A 21747-nucleotide genomic window follows, 5' to 3' on the forward strand; every position below is an offset into this window, starting at 1 on the left:
AAGATTCTGTGTAAATATTTACTGGTTTTTACAGATTCTGTGTAAATATTTACATGTTTATACACATTCTGTGTAAATATTTACATGTTCATACACATTCTGTGTAAATATTTACATGTTTATACAGATTCTGTGTAAATACTTACATGTTTATACGGATTCTGTGTAAATATTTACATGTTTATACAGATTCTGAGTAAATATTTTCATGTTTATACAGATTCTGTGTAAATATTTTCATGTTTATACAGATTCTGTGTAACTATTTACATGTTTATACAGATTCTGTGCAAATATTTACATGTTTATATAGATTCTGTGTAAATATTTACAAGTTTATAGAGATTCTGTGTAAATATTTACATGTTTATTCTGATTCTGTGTAAATATTTACATATTTATATAGATTCTGTGTAAATATTTCATATTTTTACAGATTCCGTGTAAATATTTACAGGTTTATACAGATTCTGTGTAAATATTAACCTCTTTATACTGATTCTGTGTAAATTTTTACATGTTTATACAGATTATGCGTAAATATTTGCAGGTTTATACAGATTCTGTGTAACTATTTACATGTTTATACACATTCTGTGTAAATATTTACATGTTTATACAAATTCTGTGTAAATATTTACATATTCATACACATTCTGTGTAAATATTTACAGGTTTATACAGATTCTGTGTAAATATTTACATGTTCATAGAGATTCTGTGTAAGTATTTACATGTTTATACAGATTCTGTGTAAATATTAACGTTTGTACAGATTCTGTGTAAATATTTACATGTTCATAGACATTCTGTGTGGATATCTACATGTTCGTACAGATTCTGTGTAAATATTTACATGTTTATACAGATTCTGTGTAAACATTTACATGTTTATACACATTCTGTGTAAATATTTACATGTTCATACACATTCTGTGTAAATATTTACAGGTTTATACAGATTCTGTGTAAATATTTACATGTTCATAGAGATTCTGTGTAAATATTTACATGTTTATACAGATTCTGTGTAGATATTTACGTTTGTACAGATTCTGTGTAAATCTTTACATGTTCATAGACATTCTGTGTGGATATCTACATGTTCATACAGATTCTGTGAAAATATTTACATGTTTATACAGATTCTGTGTAAACATTTGCATGTTTATACACATTCTGTGTAAATATTTAAATGTTCATACACATTCTGTGTAAATATTTACAGGTTTATACAGATTCTGTGTAAATATTTACATGTTCATAGAGATTCTGTGTAAATATTTACATGTTTATAAAGATTCTTTGTAAACATTTACATCTTTATACAAATTCTGTGTAAATATTTACATGTTTATACAGATTCTGTGTAAATATTTACATGTTTATACAGATTCTGTGCAAATATTTACATGTTTATTGAGATTCTGTGTAAATATTTGCAAGTTTATAGAGATTCTGTGTAAATATTTACATGTTTATTTTGATTCTGTGTAAATATTTACATATTTATATAGATTCTGTGTAAATATTTCAGATTTTTACACATTCCGTGTAAATATTTACAGGTTTATACAGATTCTGTGTAAATATTAACCTCTTTATACTGATTCTGTGTAAATATTTACATGTTTATACAGATTATGCGTAAATATTTGCATGTTTATACAGATTCTGTGTAACTATTTACAAGTTTATAAAGATTCTGTGTAACTATTTACAAGTTTATACAGATTCTGTGTAAATATTTACATGTTTATACAGATTATGTGTAAATATTTACATGTTCATACACATTCTGTGTAAATATTTACAGGTTTATACAGATTCTGTGTAAATATTTACATGTTCATAGAGATTCTGTGTAAATGTTTACATCTTTATACAGATTCTTTGTAAACATTTACATCTTTATACAGATTCTGTGTAAATATTTACATGTTTATACAGATTCTGTGTAAATATTTACATGTTTATACAGATTCTGTGCAAATATTTACATGTTTATAGAGATTCTGGGTAAATATATACAAGTTTAAATAGATTCTGTGTAAATATTTACATGTTTATACGGATTCTGTGTAAATATTTACATATTTATATAGATTCTGTGTAAATATTTCAGATTTTTACAGATTCCGTGTAAATATTTACAGTTTTATACAGATTCTGTGTAAATATTTACCTCTTTATACTGATTCTGTGTAAATATTCACATGTTTATACAGATTATGCGTAAATATTTGCATGTTTATACAGATTCTGTGTAAGTATTTACATGTTTATACAGATTCTGTGTAAATATTTACATGTTTATACAGATTCTGTGTAAATCTTTACATGTTTATACAGATTCTTTGTATATATTTACATCTGTATTCAGATTCTGTGTAAATATTTACATGTTTATAAAGATTCTTTGTAAATATTTACATGTTTATACAGATTCTGTGTAAATATTTACATGTTTATACAAATACTGTGTAAATATTTACATGTTCATATAGATTCTGCGTAAATATTTACATGTTCATACAGATTCTTTGAAAATATTTACATCTTCATACAGATTCTGTGGGAATATTTACATTCTCATACATATTCTGTGTAAATATTTACATGTTCATACAGATTCTGTGTAAATATTTACATGTTCATGGAGATTCTGTGTAAATATTTACATGTTTATACAGATTCTGTCTAAATATTTAGGTTTGTACAGATTCTGTGTAAATATTTACATGTTCATAGAGATTCTGTGTAAATATTTACATGTTCGTACAGATTCTGTGTAAATATTTACAGGTTTATACAGATTCTGTGTAAACATTTACATGTTTATACACATTCTGTGTAAATATTTACATGTTCATACACATTCTTTTTAAATATTTACATGTTTATACAGATTCTGTGTAAAAATTTACATGTTTATACAGATTCTGTGTAAATATTTACATGTTTATTCAGATTCTGTGTAAATACTTTAATGTTTATAAAATTTTGTTTAAATATTTACATGTTTATACAGATTCTGTGTAAATATTTACATATTTATACAGATTCTTTGTAAATATTTACAACTATATACAGATTCTGTGTAAATATTTACATGTTTATAAAGATCCTGTGTAAATATTTACATGTTTATAGAGATTCTGTGTATTTATTTACAGGTATATACAGATTCTGTGTAAATATTTAGGGGTTTATATAGATTCTGTGTAAAAATTAACGGCTTTATACAGATTATGTGTAAATATTTACAGGTTTTTAAGGATTCTGTGTAAATATTTACTGGTTTTTACAGATTCTGTGTAAATATTTACATGTTTATACAGATTCTGTGCAAATATTTACATGTTTACAGAGATTCTGTGTAAATATTTACAAGTTTGTAGAGATTCTGTGTAAATATTTACATATTCATATAGATTTTGTTTAAATATTTCAGGTTTTTACGGATTCCGTGTAAATATCTACAGGTTTATACAGATTCTGTGTAAATATTTACATCTTTATAATGATTCTGTGTTAATATTTACATGTTTATACAGATTAAGCTTAAATATTTACATGTTTATACAGATTCTGTGTAAATATTTATATGTTTATACAGATTCTGTGTAAATATTTACATGTTTATACAGATTCTTTGGAAATATTTAGGGGTTTATATAGATTCTAACTAAATATTTACATGTTTACACATTCTGTGTAAATATTTACAGGTTTTTGAAGATTCTGTGTAAATATTTACAGGTTTTTTCAGATTCTGTGTAAATATTTACATGCTTACACAGATTGTGTGTAAATATTTACATGTTAATACAGATTCTGTGTCAATAATTACATGTTTATACAGATTCTGTGTAAATATTTACATGTTTATAGAGATTCTGTGTATATATTTCAGGTATATACAGATTCTGTGTAAATATTTAGCGATTTATATAGATTCTGTGTAAAAATTAACGGCTTTATACAGATTATGTGTAAATATTTACAGGTTTTTAAAGATTATGTGTAAATATTTACTGGTTTTTACAGATTCTGTGTAAATATTTACATGTTTATACACATTCTGTGTAAATATTTTCATGTTCATACACATTCTGTGAAAATATTTACATGTTTATACAGATTCTGTGTAAATACTTACAGGTTAATACAGATTCTGAGTAAATATTTACATGTTTATACAGATTCTGTGTAAATATTTTCATGTTTATACAGATTCTGTGTAAATCTTTTCATGTTTATACAGATTCTGTGTAACTATTCACATGTTTATACAGATTCTGTGTAAATATTTACGTTTGTACAGATTCTGTGTAAATATTTACATGTTCATAGACATTCTGTGTGGATAGCTACATGTTCGTACATATTCTGTGTAAATATTTACATGTTTATACAGATTCTGTGTAAACATTTACATGTTTATACACATTCTGTGTAAATATTTACATGTTCATACACATTCTGTGTAAATATTTACAGGGTTATACAGATTCTGTGTAAATATTTACATGTTCATAGAGATTCTGTGTAAATATTTACATGTTTATAAAGATTCTGTGTAAATATTTACATTTGTACAGATCCTGTGTAAATATTTACATGTTCATAGACATTCTGTGTGGATATCTACATGTTCGTACAGATTCTGTGTAAATATTTACATGTTAATACACATTCTGTGTAAATATATACAGGTTTATACAGATTCTGTGTAAATATTTACATGTTCATAGAGATTCTGTGTAAATATTTACATGTTTATACAGATTCTTTGTAAACATTTACATCTTTATACAGATTCTGTGTAAATATTTACATGTTTACACAGATTCTGTGTAAATATTTACATGTTTATACAGATTCTGTGCAAATATTTACATGTTTATAGAGATTCTGTGTAAATATTTACAAGTTTATAGAGATTCTGTGTAAATATTTACATGTTTATTCTGATTCTGTGTAAATATTTACATATTTATCTATATTCTGTGTAAATATTTCAGATTTTTACAGATTCCGTGTAAATATTTACATGTTTATACAGATTCTGTGTAAATATTAACTTCTTTATACTGATTCTATGTAAATATTTACATGTTTATACAGATTATGCGTAAATATTTGCATGTTTATACAGATTCTGTGTAACTATTTACATGTTTATACAGATTCTGTGTAATATTTACATGTTTATACAAATACTGTGTAAATATTTACATGTTCATATAGATTCTGCGTAAATATTTACATGTTCATACAGATTCTGTGAAAATATTTACATGTTCATACAGATTCTGTGGGAATATTTACATTCTCATACACATTCTGTGTAAATATTTACAGGGTTATACAGATTCTGTGTACATATTTACATGTTCATAGAGATTCTGTGTAAATATTTACATGTTTATAAAGATTCTGTGTAAATATTTACATTTGTACAGATTCTGTGTAAATATTTACATGTTTATACAGATTCTGTGTAAATATTTTCATGTTTATTCAGATTCTGTGTAAATATTTACATGTTTATACAGATTCTGTGTAACTATTTACATGTTTATACAGATTCTGTGTAAATATTTACAGGTTTATACAGATTCTGTGCAAATATTTACATGTTTATAGAGATTCTGTGTAAATATTTACATGTTTATTCTGATTCTGTGTAAATATTTACATATTTATATAGATTCTGTGTAAATATTTCAGATTTTTACAGATTCCGTGTAAATATTTACACGTTTATACAGATTCTGTGTAAATATTAACCTCTTTATACTGATTCTGTGTAAATATTTACATGTTTATACAGATTATTTCTAAAGATTTGCATGATTATACAGATTCTGTGTAACTATTTACATGTTTATACAGATTCTGTGTAAATATTTACATGTTTATACAGATTCTGTGTAAATATTTACATATTCATACACATTCTGTGTAAATATTTACAGGTTTATACAGATTCTGTGTAAATATTTACATGTTCATAGAGAGTCTGTGTAAATATTTACATGTTTATACAGATTCTGTGTAAATATTTACGTTTGTACAGATTCTGTGTAAATCTTTACATGTTCATACACATTCTGTGTGGATATCTACATGTTCGTACAGATTCTGTGAAAATATTTACATGTTTATACAGATTCTGTGTAAACATTTGCATGTTTATACACATTCTGTGTAAATATTTAAATGTTCATACACATTCTGTGTAAATATTTACAGGTTTATACAGATTCTGTGTAAATATTTACTTGTTCATAGAGATTCTGTGTAAATATTTACATGTTTATACAGATTCTGTGTAAACATTTACATCTTTATACAGATTCTGTGTAAATATTTACATGTTTATACAGATTCTGTGTAAATATTTACATGTTTATACAGATTCTGTGCAAATATTTACATGTTTATTGAGATTCTGTGTAAATATTTGCAAGTTTATAGAGATTCTGTGTAAATATTTACATGTTTATTTTGATTCTGTGTAAATATTTACATATTTATATAGATTCTGTGTAAATATTTCAGATTTTTACAGATTCCGTGTAAATATTTACAGGTTTATACAGATTATGTGTAAATATTAACCTCTTTATACTGATTCTGTGTAAATATTTACATGTTTATACAGATTATGCGTAAATATTTGCATGTTTATACAGATTCTGTGTAACTATTTACAAGTTTATAAAGATTCTGTGTAACTATTTACAAGTTTATACAGATTCTGTGTAAATATTTACATGTTTATACAGATTCTGTGTAAATATTTACATATTCATACACATTCTGTGTAAATATTTACAGGTTTATACAGATTCTGTGTAAATATTTACATGTTCATAGACATTCTGTGTGGATATCTACATGTTCGTACAGATTCTGTGTATATATTTACATGTTTATACAGATTCTGTGTAAACATTTACATGTTCATACACATTCTGTGTAAATATTTACATGTTCATACACATTCTGTGTAAATATTTACAGGTTTATACAGATTCTGTGTAAATATTTACATGTTCATAGAGATTCTGTGTAAATATTTATATGTTTATACAGATTCTTTGTAAACATTTACATCTTTATACAGATTCTGTGTAAATATTTACATGATTATACAGATTCTGTGTAAATACTTACATGTTTATACAGATTCTGTGCAAATATTTACATGTTTATAGAGATTCTGGGTAAATATATACAAGTTTAAATAGATTCTGTGTAAATATTTACATGTTTATACTGATTCTGTGTAAATATTTACATATTTATATAGATTCTGTGTAAATATTTCAGATTTTTACAGATTCCGTGTAAATATTTACAGTTTTATACAGATTCTGTGTAAATATTTACCTCTTTATACTGATTCTGTGTAAATATTCACATGTTTATACAGATTATGCGTAAATATTTGCATGTTTATACAGATTCTGTGTAAGTATTTACATGTTTATACAGATTCTGTGTAAATATTTACATGTTTATACAGATTCTGTGTAAATCTTTACATGTTTATACAGATTCTTTGTATATATTTACATCTGTATTCAGATTCTGTGTAAATATTTACATGTTTATAAAGATTCTTTGTAAATATTTACATGTTTATACAGATTCTGTGTAAATATTTACATATTTATACAAATACTGTGTAAATATTTACATGTTCATATAGATTCTGCGTAAATATTTACATGTTCATACAGATTCTTTGAAAAGATTTACATCTTCATACAGATTCTGTGGGAATATTTACATTCTCATACATATTCTGTGTAAATATTTACATGTTCATACAGATTCTGTGTAAATATTTACATGTTCATGGAGATTCTGTGTAAATATTTACATGTTTATACAGATTCTGTCTAAATATTTAGGTTTGTACAGATTCTGTGTAAATATTTACATGTTCATAGAGATTCTGTGTAAATATTTACATGTTCGTACAGATTCTGTGTAAATATTTACAGGTTTATACAGATTCTGTGTAAACATTTACATGTTTATACACATTCTGTGTAAATATTTACATGTTCATACACATTCTTTTTAAATATTTACATGTTTATACAGATTCTGTGTAAAAATTTACATGTTTATACAGATTCTGTGTAAATATTTACATGTTTATTCAGATTCTGTGTAAATACTTATATGTTTATAAAGATTTTGTTTAAATATTTACATGTTTATACAGATTCTGTGTAAATATTTACATATTTATACAGATTCTTTGTAAATATTTACAACTTTATACAGATTCTGTGTAAATATTTACATGTTTATAAAGATCCTGTGTAAATATTTACATGTTTATAGAGATTGTGTGTATTTATTTACAGGTATATACAGATTCTGTGTAAATATTTAGGGGTTTATATAGATTCTGGGTAAAAATTAACGGCTTTATACAGATTATGTGTAAATATTTACAGGTTTTTAAGGATTCTGTGTAAATATTTACTGGTTTTTACAGATTCTGTGTAAATATTTACATGTTTATACAGATTCTGTGCAAATATTTACATGTTTACAGAGATTCTGTGTAAATAGTTACAAGTTTGTAGAGATTTTGTGTAAATATTTACATATTCATATAGATTTTTTTTAAATATTTCAGGTTTTTACGGATTTCGTGTAAATATCTACAGGTTTATACAGATTCTGTGTAAATATTTACATCTTTATACTGATTCTGTGTTAATATTTACATGTTTATATAGATTAAGCATAAATATTTACATGTTTATACAGATTCTGTGTAAATATTTATATGTTTATACAGATTCTGTGTAAATATTTACATGTTTATACAGATTCTTTGTAAATATTTAGGGGTTTATATAGATTCTAACTAAATATTTACATGTTTACACATTCTGTGTAAATATTTACAGGTTTTTGAAGATTCTGTGTAAATATTTACAGGTTTTTTTCAGATTCTGTGTAAATATTTACATGTTTACACAGATTGTGTGTAAATATTTACATGTTAATACAGATTCTGTGTCAATAATTACATGTTTATACAGATTCTGTGTAAATATTTACATGTTTATAGAGATTCTGTGTATATATTTACAGGTATATACAGATTCTGTGTAAATATTTAGCGATTTATATAGATTCTGTGTAAAAATTAACGGCTTTATACAGATTATGTGTAAATATTTACAGGTTTTTAAAGATTATGTGTAAATATTTACTGGTTTTTACAGATTCTGTGTAAATATTTACATGTTTATACACATTCTGTGTAAATATTTTCATGTTCATACACATTCTGTGAAAATATTTACATGTTTATACAGATTCTGTGTAAATACTTACAGGTTAATACAGATTCTGAGTAAATATTTACATGTTTATACAGATTCTGTGTAAATATTTTCATGTTTATACAGATTCTGTGTAAATCTTTTCATGTTTATACAGATTCTGTGTAACTATTCACATGTTTATACAGATTCTGTGTAAATATTTACGTTTGTACAGATTCTGTGTAAATATTTACATGTTCATAGACATTCTGTGTGGATATCTACATGTTCGTACATATTCTGTGTTAATATTTACATGTTTATACAGATTCTGTGTAAACATTTACATGTTTATACGCATTCTGTGTAAATATTTACATGTTCATACACATTCTGTGTAAATATTTACAGGGTTATACAGATTCTGTGTAAATATTTACATGTTCATAGAGATTCTGTGTAAATATTTACATGTTTATAAAGATTCTGTGTAAATATTTACATTTGTACAGATCCTGTGTAAATATTTACATGTTCATAGACATTCTGTGTGGATATCTACATGTTCGTACAGATTCTGTGTAAATATTTACATGTTAATACACATTCTGTGTAAATATATACAGGTTTATACAGATTCTGTGTAAATATTTACATGTTCATAGAGATTCTGTGTAAATATTTACATGTTTATACAGATTCTTTGTAAACATTTACATCTTTATACAGATTCTGTGTAAATATTTACATGTTTACACAGATTCTGTGTAAATATTTACATGTTTACACAGATTCTGTGTAAATATTTACATGTTTATACAGATTCTGTGCAAATATTTACATGTTTATAGAGATTCTGTGTAAATATTTACAAGTTTATAGAGATTCTGTGTAAATATTTACATGTTTATTCTGATTCTGTGTAAATATTTACATATTTATATAGATTCTGTGTAAATATTTCAGATTTTTACAGATTCCGTGTAAATATTTGCAGGTTTATACAGATTCTGTGTAAATATTAACCTCTTTATACTGATTCTGTGTAAATATTTACATGTTTATACAGATTCTGTGTAAACATTTACATGTTTATACACATTCTGTGTAAATATTTACATGTTCATACACATTCTGTGTAAATATTTACAGGGTTATACAGATTCTGTGTAAATATTTACATGTTCATACAGATTCTGTGTAAATATTTACATGTTTATAAAGATTCTGTGTAAATATTTATATGTTTATTCTGATTCTGTGTAAATATTTACATATTTATCTAGATTCTGTGTAAATATTTCAGATTTTTACAGATTCCGTGTAAATATTTACAGGTTTATACAGATTCTGTGTAAATATTAACCTCTTTATACTGATTCTGTGTAAATATTTACATGTTTATACAGATTATGCGTAAATATTTGCATGTTTATACAGATTCTGTGTAACTATTTACATGTTTATACAGATTCTGTGTAAATATTTACATGTTTATACAAATACAGTGTAAATATTTACATGTTCATATAGATTCTGCGTAAATATTTACATGTTCATACAGATTCTGTGAAAATATTTACATGTTCATACAGATTCTGTGGGAATATTTACATTCTCATACACATTCTGTGTAAATATTTACAGGGTTATACAGATTCTGTGTAAATATTTACATGTTCATAGAGATTCTGTGTAAATATTTACATGTTTATAAAGATTCTGTTTAAATATTTACATTTGTACAGATTCTGTGTAAATATTTACATGTTTATACAGATTCTGTGTAAATATTTTCATGTTTATACAGATTCTGTGTAAATATTTACATGTTTATACAGATTTTGTGTAACTATTTACATGTTTATACAGATTCTGTGTAAATATTTACGTTTGTACAGATTCTGTGTAAATATTTACATGTTCATAGACATTCTGTGTGGATATCTACATGTTCGTACATATTCTGTGTAAATATTTACGTGTTTATACAGATTCTGTTTAAACATTTACATGTTTATACACATTCTGTGTGAATATTTACATGTTCGTACACATTCTGTGTAAATATTTACAGGTTTATACATATTCTGTGTAAATATTTACATGTTCATAGAGATTCTGTGTAAATATTTACATGTTTATACAGATTCTGTGTAAATATTTACGTTTGTACAGATTCTGTGTAAATCTTTACATGTTCATAGACATTCTGTGTGGATATCTACATGTTCTTACAGATTCTGTGAAAATATTTACATGTTTATGCAGATTCTGTGTAAACATTTACATGTTTATACACTTTCTGTGTAAATATTTAAATGTTCATACACATTCTGTGTAAATATTTACAGGTTTATTCAGATTCTGTGTGAATATTTACTTGTTCATAGAGATTCAGTGTAAATATTTACAGGTTTATTCAGATTCTGTGTGAATATTTACTTGTTCATAGAGATTCTGTGTAAATATTTACATGTTTATACAGATACTTTGTAAATATTTACATCTTTATACAGATTCTGTGTAAATATTTCAGATTTATACAGATTCCGTGTAAATATTTACATGTTTATACAGATTATGCGTAAATATTTGCATGTTTATACAGATTCTGTGTAACTATTTACAAGTTTATAAAGATTCTGTGTAACTATTTACAAGTTTATACATATTCTGTGTAAATATTTACATGTTTATACAGATTCTGTGTAAATATTTACATATTCATACACATTCTGTGTAAATATTTACAGGTTTATACAGATTCTGTGTAAATATTTACATGTTCATTGAGATTCTGTGTAAGTATTTACATGTTTATTCAGATTCTGTGTAAATATTTACGTTTGTACAGATTCTGTGTAAATATTTACATGTTCATAGACATTCTGTGTGGATATCTACATGTTCGTACAGATTCTGTGTATATATTTACATGTTTATACAGATTCTGTGTAAACATTTACATGTTCATACACATTCTGTGTAAATATTTACATGTTCATACACATTCTGTGTAAATATTTACCGGTTTATACAGATTCTGTGCAAATATTTACATGTTCATAGAGATTCTGTGTAAATATTTACATCTTTATACAGATTCTTTGTAAACATTTACATCTTTATACAGATTCTGTGTAAATATTTACATGTTTATACAGATTCTGTGTAAATATTTACAGGTTTATACAGATTCTGTGCAAATATTTACATGTTTATAGAGATTCTGTGTAAATATTTACAAGTTTATAGAGATTCTGTGTAAATATTTACATGTTTATTCTGATTCTGTGTAAATATTTACATATTTATATAGATTCTGTGTAAATATTTCAGATTTTTACAGATTCCGTGTAAATATTTACATGTTTATACAGATTATGCGTAAATATTTGCATGTTTATACAGATTCTGTGTAACTATTTACAAGTTTATAAAGATTCTGTGTAACTATTTACAAGTTTATACATATTCTGTGTAAATATTTACATGTTTATACAGATTCTGTGTAAATATTGACATATTCATACACATTCTGTGTAAATATTTACAGGTTTATACAGATTCTGTGTAAATATTTACATGTTCATAGAGATTCTGTGTAAGTATTTACATGTTTATTCAGATTCTGTGTAAATATTTACGTTTGTACAGATTCTGTGTAAATATTTACGTGTTCATAGACATTCTGTGTGGATATCTACATGTTCGTACAGATTCTGTGTATATATTTACATGTTTATACAGATTCTGTGTAAACATTTACATGTTCATACACATTCTGTGTAAATATTTACATGTTCATACACATTCTGTGTAAATATTTACAGGTTTATACAGATTCTGTGTAAATATTTACATGTTCATAGAGATTCTGTGTAAATATTTACATCTTTATACAGATTCTTTGTAAACATTTACATCTTTATACAGATTCTGTGTAAATATTTACATGTTTATACAGATTCTGTGTAAATATTTACATGTTTATACAGATTCTGTGCAAATATTTACATGTTTATAGAGATTCTGGGTAAATATATACAAGTTTAAATAGATTCTGTGTAAATATTTACATGTTTATACTGATTCTGTGTAAATATTTACATATTTATATAGATTCTGTGTAAATATTTCAGATTTTTACAGATTCCGTGTAAATATTTACAGTTTTATACAGATTTTGTGTAAATATTTACCTCTTTATACTGATTCTGTGTAAATATTCACATGTTTATACAGATTATGCGTAAATATTTGCATGTTTATACAGATTCTGTGTAAGTATTTACATGTTTATACAGATTCTTTGTAAATATTTACATGTTTATACAGATTCTGGGTAAATATTTACAGGTTTATACAGATTCTTTGTATATATTTACATCTGTATTCAGATTCTGTGTAAATATTTACATGTTTATAAAGATTCTTTGTAAATATTTACATGTTTATACAGATTCTGTGCAAATATTTACATGTTTATACAAATACTGTGTAAATATTTACATGTTCATATAGATTCTGCGTAAATATTTACATGTTCATACAGATTCTTTGAAAATATTTACATCTTCATACAGATTCTGTGGAATTATTTACATTCTCATACATATTCTGTGTAAATATTTACATGTTCATACAGATTCTGTGTAAATATTTACATGTTCATGGAGATTCTGTGTAAATATTTACATGTTTATACAGATTCTGTCTAAATATTTAGGTTTGTACAGATTCGGTGTAAATATTTACATGTTCATAGAGATTCTGTGTAAATATTTACATGTTCGTACAGATTCTGTGTAAATATTTACAGGTTTATACAGATTCTGTGTAAACATTTACATGTTTATACACATTCTGTGTAAATATTTACATGTTCATACACATTCTTTTTAAATATTTACATGTTTATACAGATTCTGTGTAAAAATTTACATGTTTATACAGATTCTGTGTAAATATTTACATGTTTATTCAGATTCTGTGTAAATACTTATATGTTTATAAAGATTTTGTTTAAATATTTACATGTTTATACAGATTCCGTGTAAATATTTACATATTTATACAGATTCTTTGTAAATATTTACAACTTTATACAGATTCTGTGTAAATATTTACATGTTTATAAAGATCCTGTGTAAATATTTACATGTTTATAGAGATTGTGTGTATTTATTTACAGGTATATGCAGATTCTGTGTAAATATTTAGGGGCTTATATAGATTCTGTGTAAAAATTAACGGCTTTATACAGATTATGTGTAAATATTTACAGGTTTTTAAGGATTCTGTGTAAATATTTACTGGTTTTTACAGATTCTGTGTAAATATTTACATGTTTATACAGATTCTGTGCAAATATTTACATGTTTACAGAGATTCTGTGTAAATAGTTACAAGTTTGTAGAGATTCTGTCTAAATATTTACATATTCATATAGATTTTGTTTAAATATTTCAGGTTTTTACGGATTTCGTGTAAATATCTACAGGTTTATACAGATTCTGTGTAAATATTTACATCTTTATACTGATTCTGTGTTAATATTTACATGTTTATACAGATTAAGCATAAATATTTACATGTTTATACAGATTCTGTGTAAATATTTATATGTTTATACAGATTCTGTGTAAATATTTACATGTTTATACAGATTCTTTGTAAATATTTAGGGGTTTATATAGATTCTAACTAAATATTTACATGTTTACACATTCTGTGTAGATATTTACAGGTTTTTGAAGATTCTGTGTAAATATTTACAGGTTTTTTCAGATTCTGTGTAAATATTTACATGTTTACACAGATTGTGTGTAAATATTTACATGTTAATACAGATTCTGTGTCAATAATTACATGTTTATACAGATTCTGTGTAAATATTTACATGTTTATAGAGATTCTGTGTATATATTTACAGGTATATACAGATTCTGTGTAAATATTTAGCGATTTATATAGATTCTGTGTAAAAATTAACGGCTTTATACAGATTATGTGTAAATATGTACAGGTTTTTAAAGATTATGTGTAAATATTTACTGGTTTTTACAGATTCTGTGTAAATATTTACATGTTTATACACATTCTGTGTAAATATTTTCATGTTCATACACATTCTGTGAAAATATTTACATGTTTATACAGATTCTCTGTAAGTATTTACAGGTTTTTACAGATTCCGTGTAAATATTTACAGGTTTATACAGATTCTGTGTAAATATTTACATGTTTATACAGGTTATGCGTAAATATCTATATGTTTATACAGATTCTTTGTAAACATTTACACGTTTATACGGATTCTTTGTAAATATGTACAGGTTTATACAGATTCTATGTAACTATTTACATGTTTATACAGATTTTGTGTAAATATTTACCTTTTGTACAGATTCTGTGTAAATATTTACATGTTTATAGAGATTCTGTGTAAATATTTACAAGTTTATAGAGATTCTGTGTAAATATTTTCATGTTTATACTGATTCTGCGTAAATATTTACATATTTATACAGATTCTCTGTAAGTATTTACAGGTTTTTACAGATTCCGTGTAAATATTTACAGGTTTATACAGATTCTATGTAAATATTTACATGTTTATTCAGACTCTGGGTAAATATTTACATGTTCATAGAGATTCTGTGTAAATATTTACATGTTTATACAGATTCTGTCTAAATATTTACGTTTTTACAGAATCAGTGTAAATATTTACACGTTCACAGAGATTCTGTGTAAATGTTTACATGTTCGTACAGATTCTGTGTAAATATTTACCTGTTTATACAGATTCTATGTAAACATTTACATGTTTGTACACATTCTGTGTAAATATTTACATGTTCATACACATTCTGTGTAAATATTTACATGTTTATACAGATTCTTTGTAAATATTTACCTTTTTATACAGATTCTGTGTAAATATTTACATGTTTATAGAGATTCTGTGTAAATATTTACAAGTTTATAGAGATTCTGTGTAAATATTTACATGTTTATACTGATTCTGTGTAAATATTTACATATTTATACAGATTCTCTGTAAATATTTACAGGTTTTTACAGATTCCGTGTAAATATTTACAGATTTATACAGATTCTTTGTAAATATTTACATGTTTATACTGATTATGAGTAAATATCCACATGTTTATACAGATTCTTTGTAAATATTTACACGTTTATTCGGATTCTGTGTAAATATGTACAGGTTTATTCAGATTCTGTGTAAATATTTAGGGGTTTATATAGATTCTGAGTAAATATTTACATGTTTATACACATTCTGTGTAAATATTTACAGGTTTTTAAAGATTCTGTGTAAATATTTACAGGTTTTTTCAGATTCTGTGTAAATATTACATGTTTATACAGATTCTGTGTATATATTTTCATGTTCATACAGTTTCTGTGTAAATATTTACATGTTCATACAGATTCTGTGTAAATATTTACAAGTTCATACACCTTCTGTGTAAATATTTACATGTTCATAGAGATTCTGTGTAAATATTTATATGTTTATACAGATTCTGTCTTAATATTTACATTTTCACAGATTCTGTGTAAATATTTACATGTCCATAGAGATTCTGTGTAAATATTTACATGTTCGTACAGATTCTGTGTAAATATTTACATGTTTATACACATTCTGTGTAAACATTTACATGTTTATACGCATTCTGTGTAAATATTTACATGTTCATAAACATTCTGTATAAATATTTACATGTTTATACAGATTCTGTGTAAATATTTACATGTTCATTCAGATTCTGTGTAAATATTTACATGTTCATAAACATTCTGTGTAAATATTTACATGTTTATACAGATTCTGTGTAAATATTTACATGTTCTTTCAGATTCTGTGTAAATATTTACACGTTTATACAGATTCTGTGTAAATATTTACATATTTATACAGATTCTTTGTAAATATTTACAACTTTATACAGCTTCTGTGTAAATATTTACATGTTTATAAAGATTCTGTGTAAATATTTACAGGTTTATACAGATTCTGTGTAACTATTTACATGTTTATACAGATTTTGTGTAAATATTTACCTTTTGTACAGATTCTGTGTAAATATTTACATGTTTATAGAGATTCTGTGTAAATATTTACAAGTTTATAGAGATTCTGTGTAAATATTTTCATGTTTATACTGATTCTGCGTAAATATTTACATATTTATACAGATTCTCTGTAAGTATTTACAGGTTTTTACAGATTCCTTGTAAATATTTACAGGTTTATACAGATTCTGTGTAAATATTTACATGTTTATACAGGTTATGCGTAAATATCTATATGTTTATACAGATTCTTTGTAAACATTTACACGTTTATACGGATTCTTTGTAAATATGTACAGGTTTATTCAGATTCTGTGTAACTATTTAGGGGTTTATATAGATTCTCAGTAAATATTTACCGGTTTATACAGATTCTGTGTAAATATTTACAGGTTTTTAAAGATTCTGTGTAAATATTTACAGGTTTTTTCAGATTCTGTGTAAATATTTACATCTTTATACAGATTCTGTGTAAATATGTACATGTTTATACAGATTCTGTGGAAATACTTACATGTTTATAAAGATTGTGTGTAAATATTTACATGTTTATTCAGACTCTGGGTAAATATTTACATGTTCATAGAGATTCTGTGTAAATATTTACATGTTTATACAGATTCTGTCTAAATATTTACGTTTTTACAGAATCAGTGTAAATATTTACACGTTCACAGAGATTCTGTGTAAATGTTTACATGTTCGTACAGATTCTGTGTAAATATTTACCTGTTTATACAGATTCTGTGTAAACATTTACATGTTTGTACACATTCTGTGTAAATATTTACATGTTCATACACATTCTGTGTAAATATTTACATGTTTATACAGATTCTTTGTAAATATTTACCTTTTTATACAGATTCTGTGTAAATATTTACATGTTTATAGAGATTCTGTGTAAATATTTACAAGTTTATAGAGATTCTGTGTAAATATTTACATGTTTATACTGATTCTGTGTAAATATTTACATATTTATACAGATTCTCTGTAAATATTTACAGGTTTTTACAGATTCCGTGTAAATATTTACAGATTTATACAGATTCTTTTTAAATATTTACATGTTTATACTGATTATGAGTAAATATCCACATGTTTATACAGATTCTTTGTAAATATTTACACGTTTATTCGGATTCTGTGTAAATATGTACAGGTTTATTCAGATTCTGTGTAAATATTTAGGGGTTTATATAGATTCTGAGTAAATATTTACATGTTTATACACATTCTGTGTAAATATTTACAGGTTTTTAAAGATTCTGTGTAAATATTTACAGGTTTTTTCAGATTCTGTGTAAATATTACATGTTTATACAGATTCTGTGTATATATTTTCATGTTCATACAGATTCTGTGTAAATATTTACATGTTCATACAGATTCTGTGTAAATATTTACAAGTTCATACACCTTCTGTGTAAATATTTACATGTTCATAGAGATTCTGTGTAAATATTTATATGTTTATACAGATTCTGTCTTAATATTTACATTTTCACAGATTCTGTGTAAATATTTACATGTCCATAGAGATTCTGTGTAAATATTTACATGTTCGTACAGATTCTGTGTAAATATTTACATGTTTATACACATTCTGTGTAAACATTTACATGTTTATACACATTCTGTGTAAATATTTACATGTTCATAAACATTCTGTGTAAATATTTACATGTTTATACAGATTCTGTGTAAATATTTACATGTTCATTCAGATTCTGTGTAAATATTTACATGTTCATAAACATTCTGTGTAAATATTTACATGTTTATACAGATTCTGTGTAAATATTTACATGTTCTTTCAGATTCTGTGTAAATATTTACACGTTTATACAGATTCTGTGTAAATATTTACATATTTATACAGATTCTTTGTAAATATTTACAACTTTATACAGCTTCTGTGTAAATATTTACATGTTTATAAAGATTCTGTGTAAATATTTACAGGTTTATACAGATTCTGTGTAAATATTTACATGTTTATACAGATTATGCCTAAATATATACATGTTTATACAGATTCTTTGTAAATATTTACACGTTTATACGGATTCTGTGTAAATATATACAGGTTTATTCAGATTCTGTGTAAATATTTACGGGTTTATATAGATTCAGAGAAAATATTTACCGGTTTATACAGATTCTGTGTAAATATTTATATGTTTATACAGATTCTGTGTAAATATTTACGTTTGTACAGATTCTGTGTAAGTATTTACATGTTCATAGACATTGTGTGTGGATATCTACATGTTCGTACAGATTCTGTGTAAATATTTGCATGTTTATACAGATTCTGTGTAAACATTTACATGTTTATACACATTCTGTGTAGATATTTACATGTTCATAAACATTCTGTGTAAATATTTACATGTTTATACTGATTCAGTGTAAATATTTACATGTTCATAGAGATTCTGTGTAAATATTTACATGTTTATACAGATTCTTTGTAAACATTGACATCTTTATACAGATTCTGTGTAAATATTTACATGTTTATACAGATTTTGTGTAAATATTTAACTTTTGTACAGATTCTGTGTAAATATTTACATGTTTATAGAGATTCTGTGTAAATATTTACAAGTTTATAGAGATTCTGTGTAAATATTTACATGTTTATACTGATTCTGCGTAAATATTTACATATTTATACAGATTCTCTGTAAGTATTTACAGGTTTTTACAGATTCCGTGTAAATATTTACAGGTTTATACAGATTCTGTGTAAATATTTACATGTTTATACAGGTTATGCGTAAATATCTACATGTTTATACATATTCTTTGTAAACATTTACACGTTTATACGGATTCTTTGTAAATATGTACAGGTTTATTCAGATTCTGTGTAACTATTTAGGGGTTTATATAGATTCTGAGTAAATATGTACCGGTTTATACAGATTCTGTGTAAATATTTACAGGTTTTTAAAGATTCTGTGTAAATATTTACAGGTTTTTTCAGATTCTGTGTAAATATTTACATCTTTATACAGATTCTGTGTAAATATGTACATGTTTATACAGATTCTGTGGAAATACTTACATGTTTATAAAGATTGTGTGTAAATATTTACATGTTTATTCAGACTCTGGGTAAATATTTACATGATCATAGAGATTCTGTGTAAATATTTACATGTTTATACAGATTCTGTCTAAATATTTACGTTTTTACAGAATCAGTGTAAATATTTACACGTTCACAGAGATTCTGTGTAAATATTTACATGTTCGTACAGATTCTGTGTAAATATTTACCTGTTTATACAGATTCTGTGTAAACATTTACATGTTTTTACACATTCTGTGTAAATATTTACATGTTCATACACATTCTGTGTAAATATTTACGTTTATACAGTTTCTGTGTAAATATATACCTTTTTATACATATTCTGTGTAAATATTTACATGTTTATAGAGATTCTGTGTAAATATTTACAAGTTTATAGAGATTCTGTGTAAATATTTACATGTTTATACTGATTCTGTGTAAATATTTACATATTTATACAGATTCTCTGTAAATATTTACAGGTTTTTACAGATTCCGTGTAAATATTTACAGATTTATACAGATTCTGTGTAAATATTTACATGTTTATACTGATTATGAGTAAATATCCACATGTTTATACAGATTCTTTGTAAATATTTACACGTTTATTCGGATTCTGTGTAAATATGTACAGGTTTATTCAGATTCTGTGTAAATATTTAGGGGTTTATATAGATTCTGAGTAAATATTTACATGTTTATACACATTCTGTGTAAATATTTACAGGTTTTTAAAGACTCTGTGTAAATATTTACAGGTTTTTTCAGATTCTGTGTAAATATTACATGTTTATACAGATTCTGTGTATATATTTTCATGTTCATACAGATTTTGTGTAAATATTTACATGTTCACACAGATTCTGTGTAAATATTTACATGTTCACACAGATTCTGTGTAAATATTTACAAGTTCATACACCTTCTGTGTAAATATTTACATGTTCATAGAGATTCTGTGTAAATATTTATATGTTTATACAGATTCTGTCTTAATATTTACATTTTCACAGATTCTGTGTAAATATTTACATGTTCATAGAGATTCTGTGTAAATATTTACATGTTCGTACAGATTGTGTGTAAATATTTACATGTTTATACACATTCTGTGTAAACATTTACATGTTTATACACATTCTGTGTAAATATTTACATGTTTATACACATTCTGTGTAAACATTTACATGTTTATACACATTCTGTGTAAACATTTACATGTTTATA

The sequence above is a fragment of the Pan paniscus genome, chromosome 23, assembly GCF_029289425.2.
Source record: "Pan paniscus chromosome 23, NHGRI_mPanPan1-v2.0_pri, whole genome shotgun sequence".
In the NCBI taxonomy this organism is placed as follows: domain Eukaryota; kingdom Metazoa; phylum Chordata; class Mammalia; order Primates; family Hominidae; genus Pan; species Pan paniscus.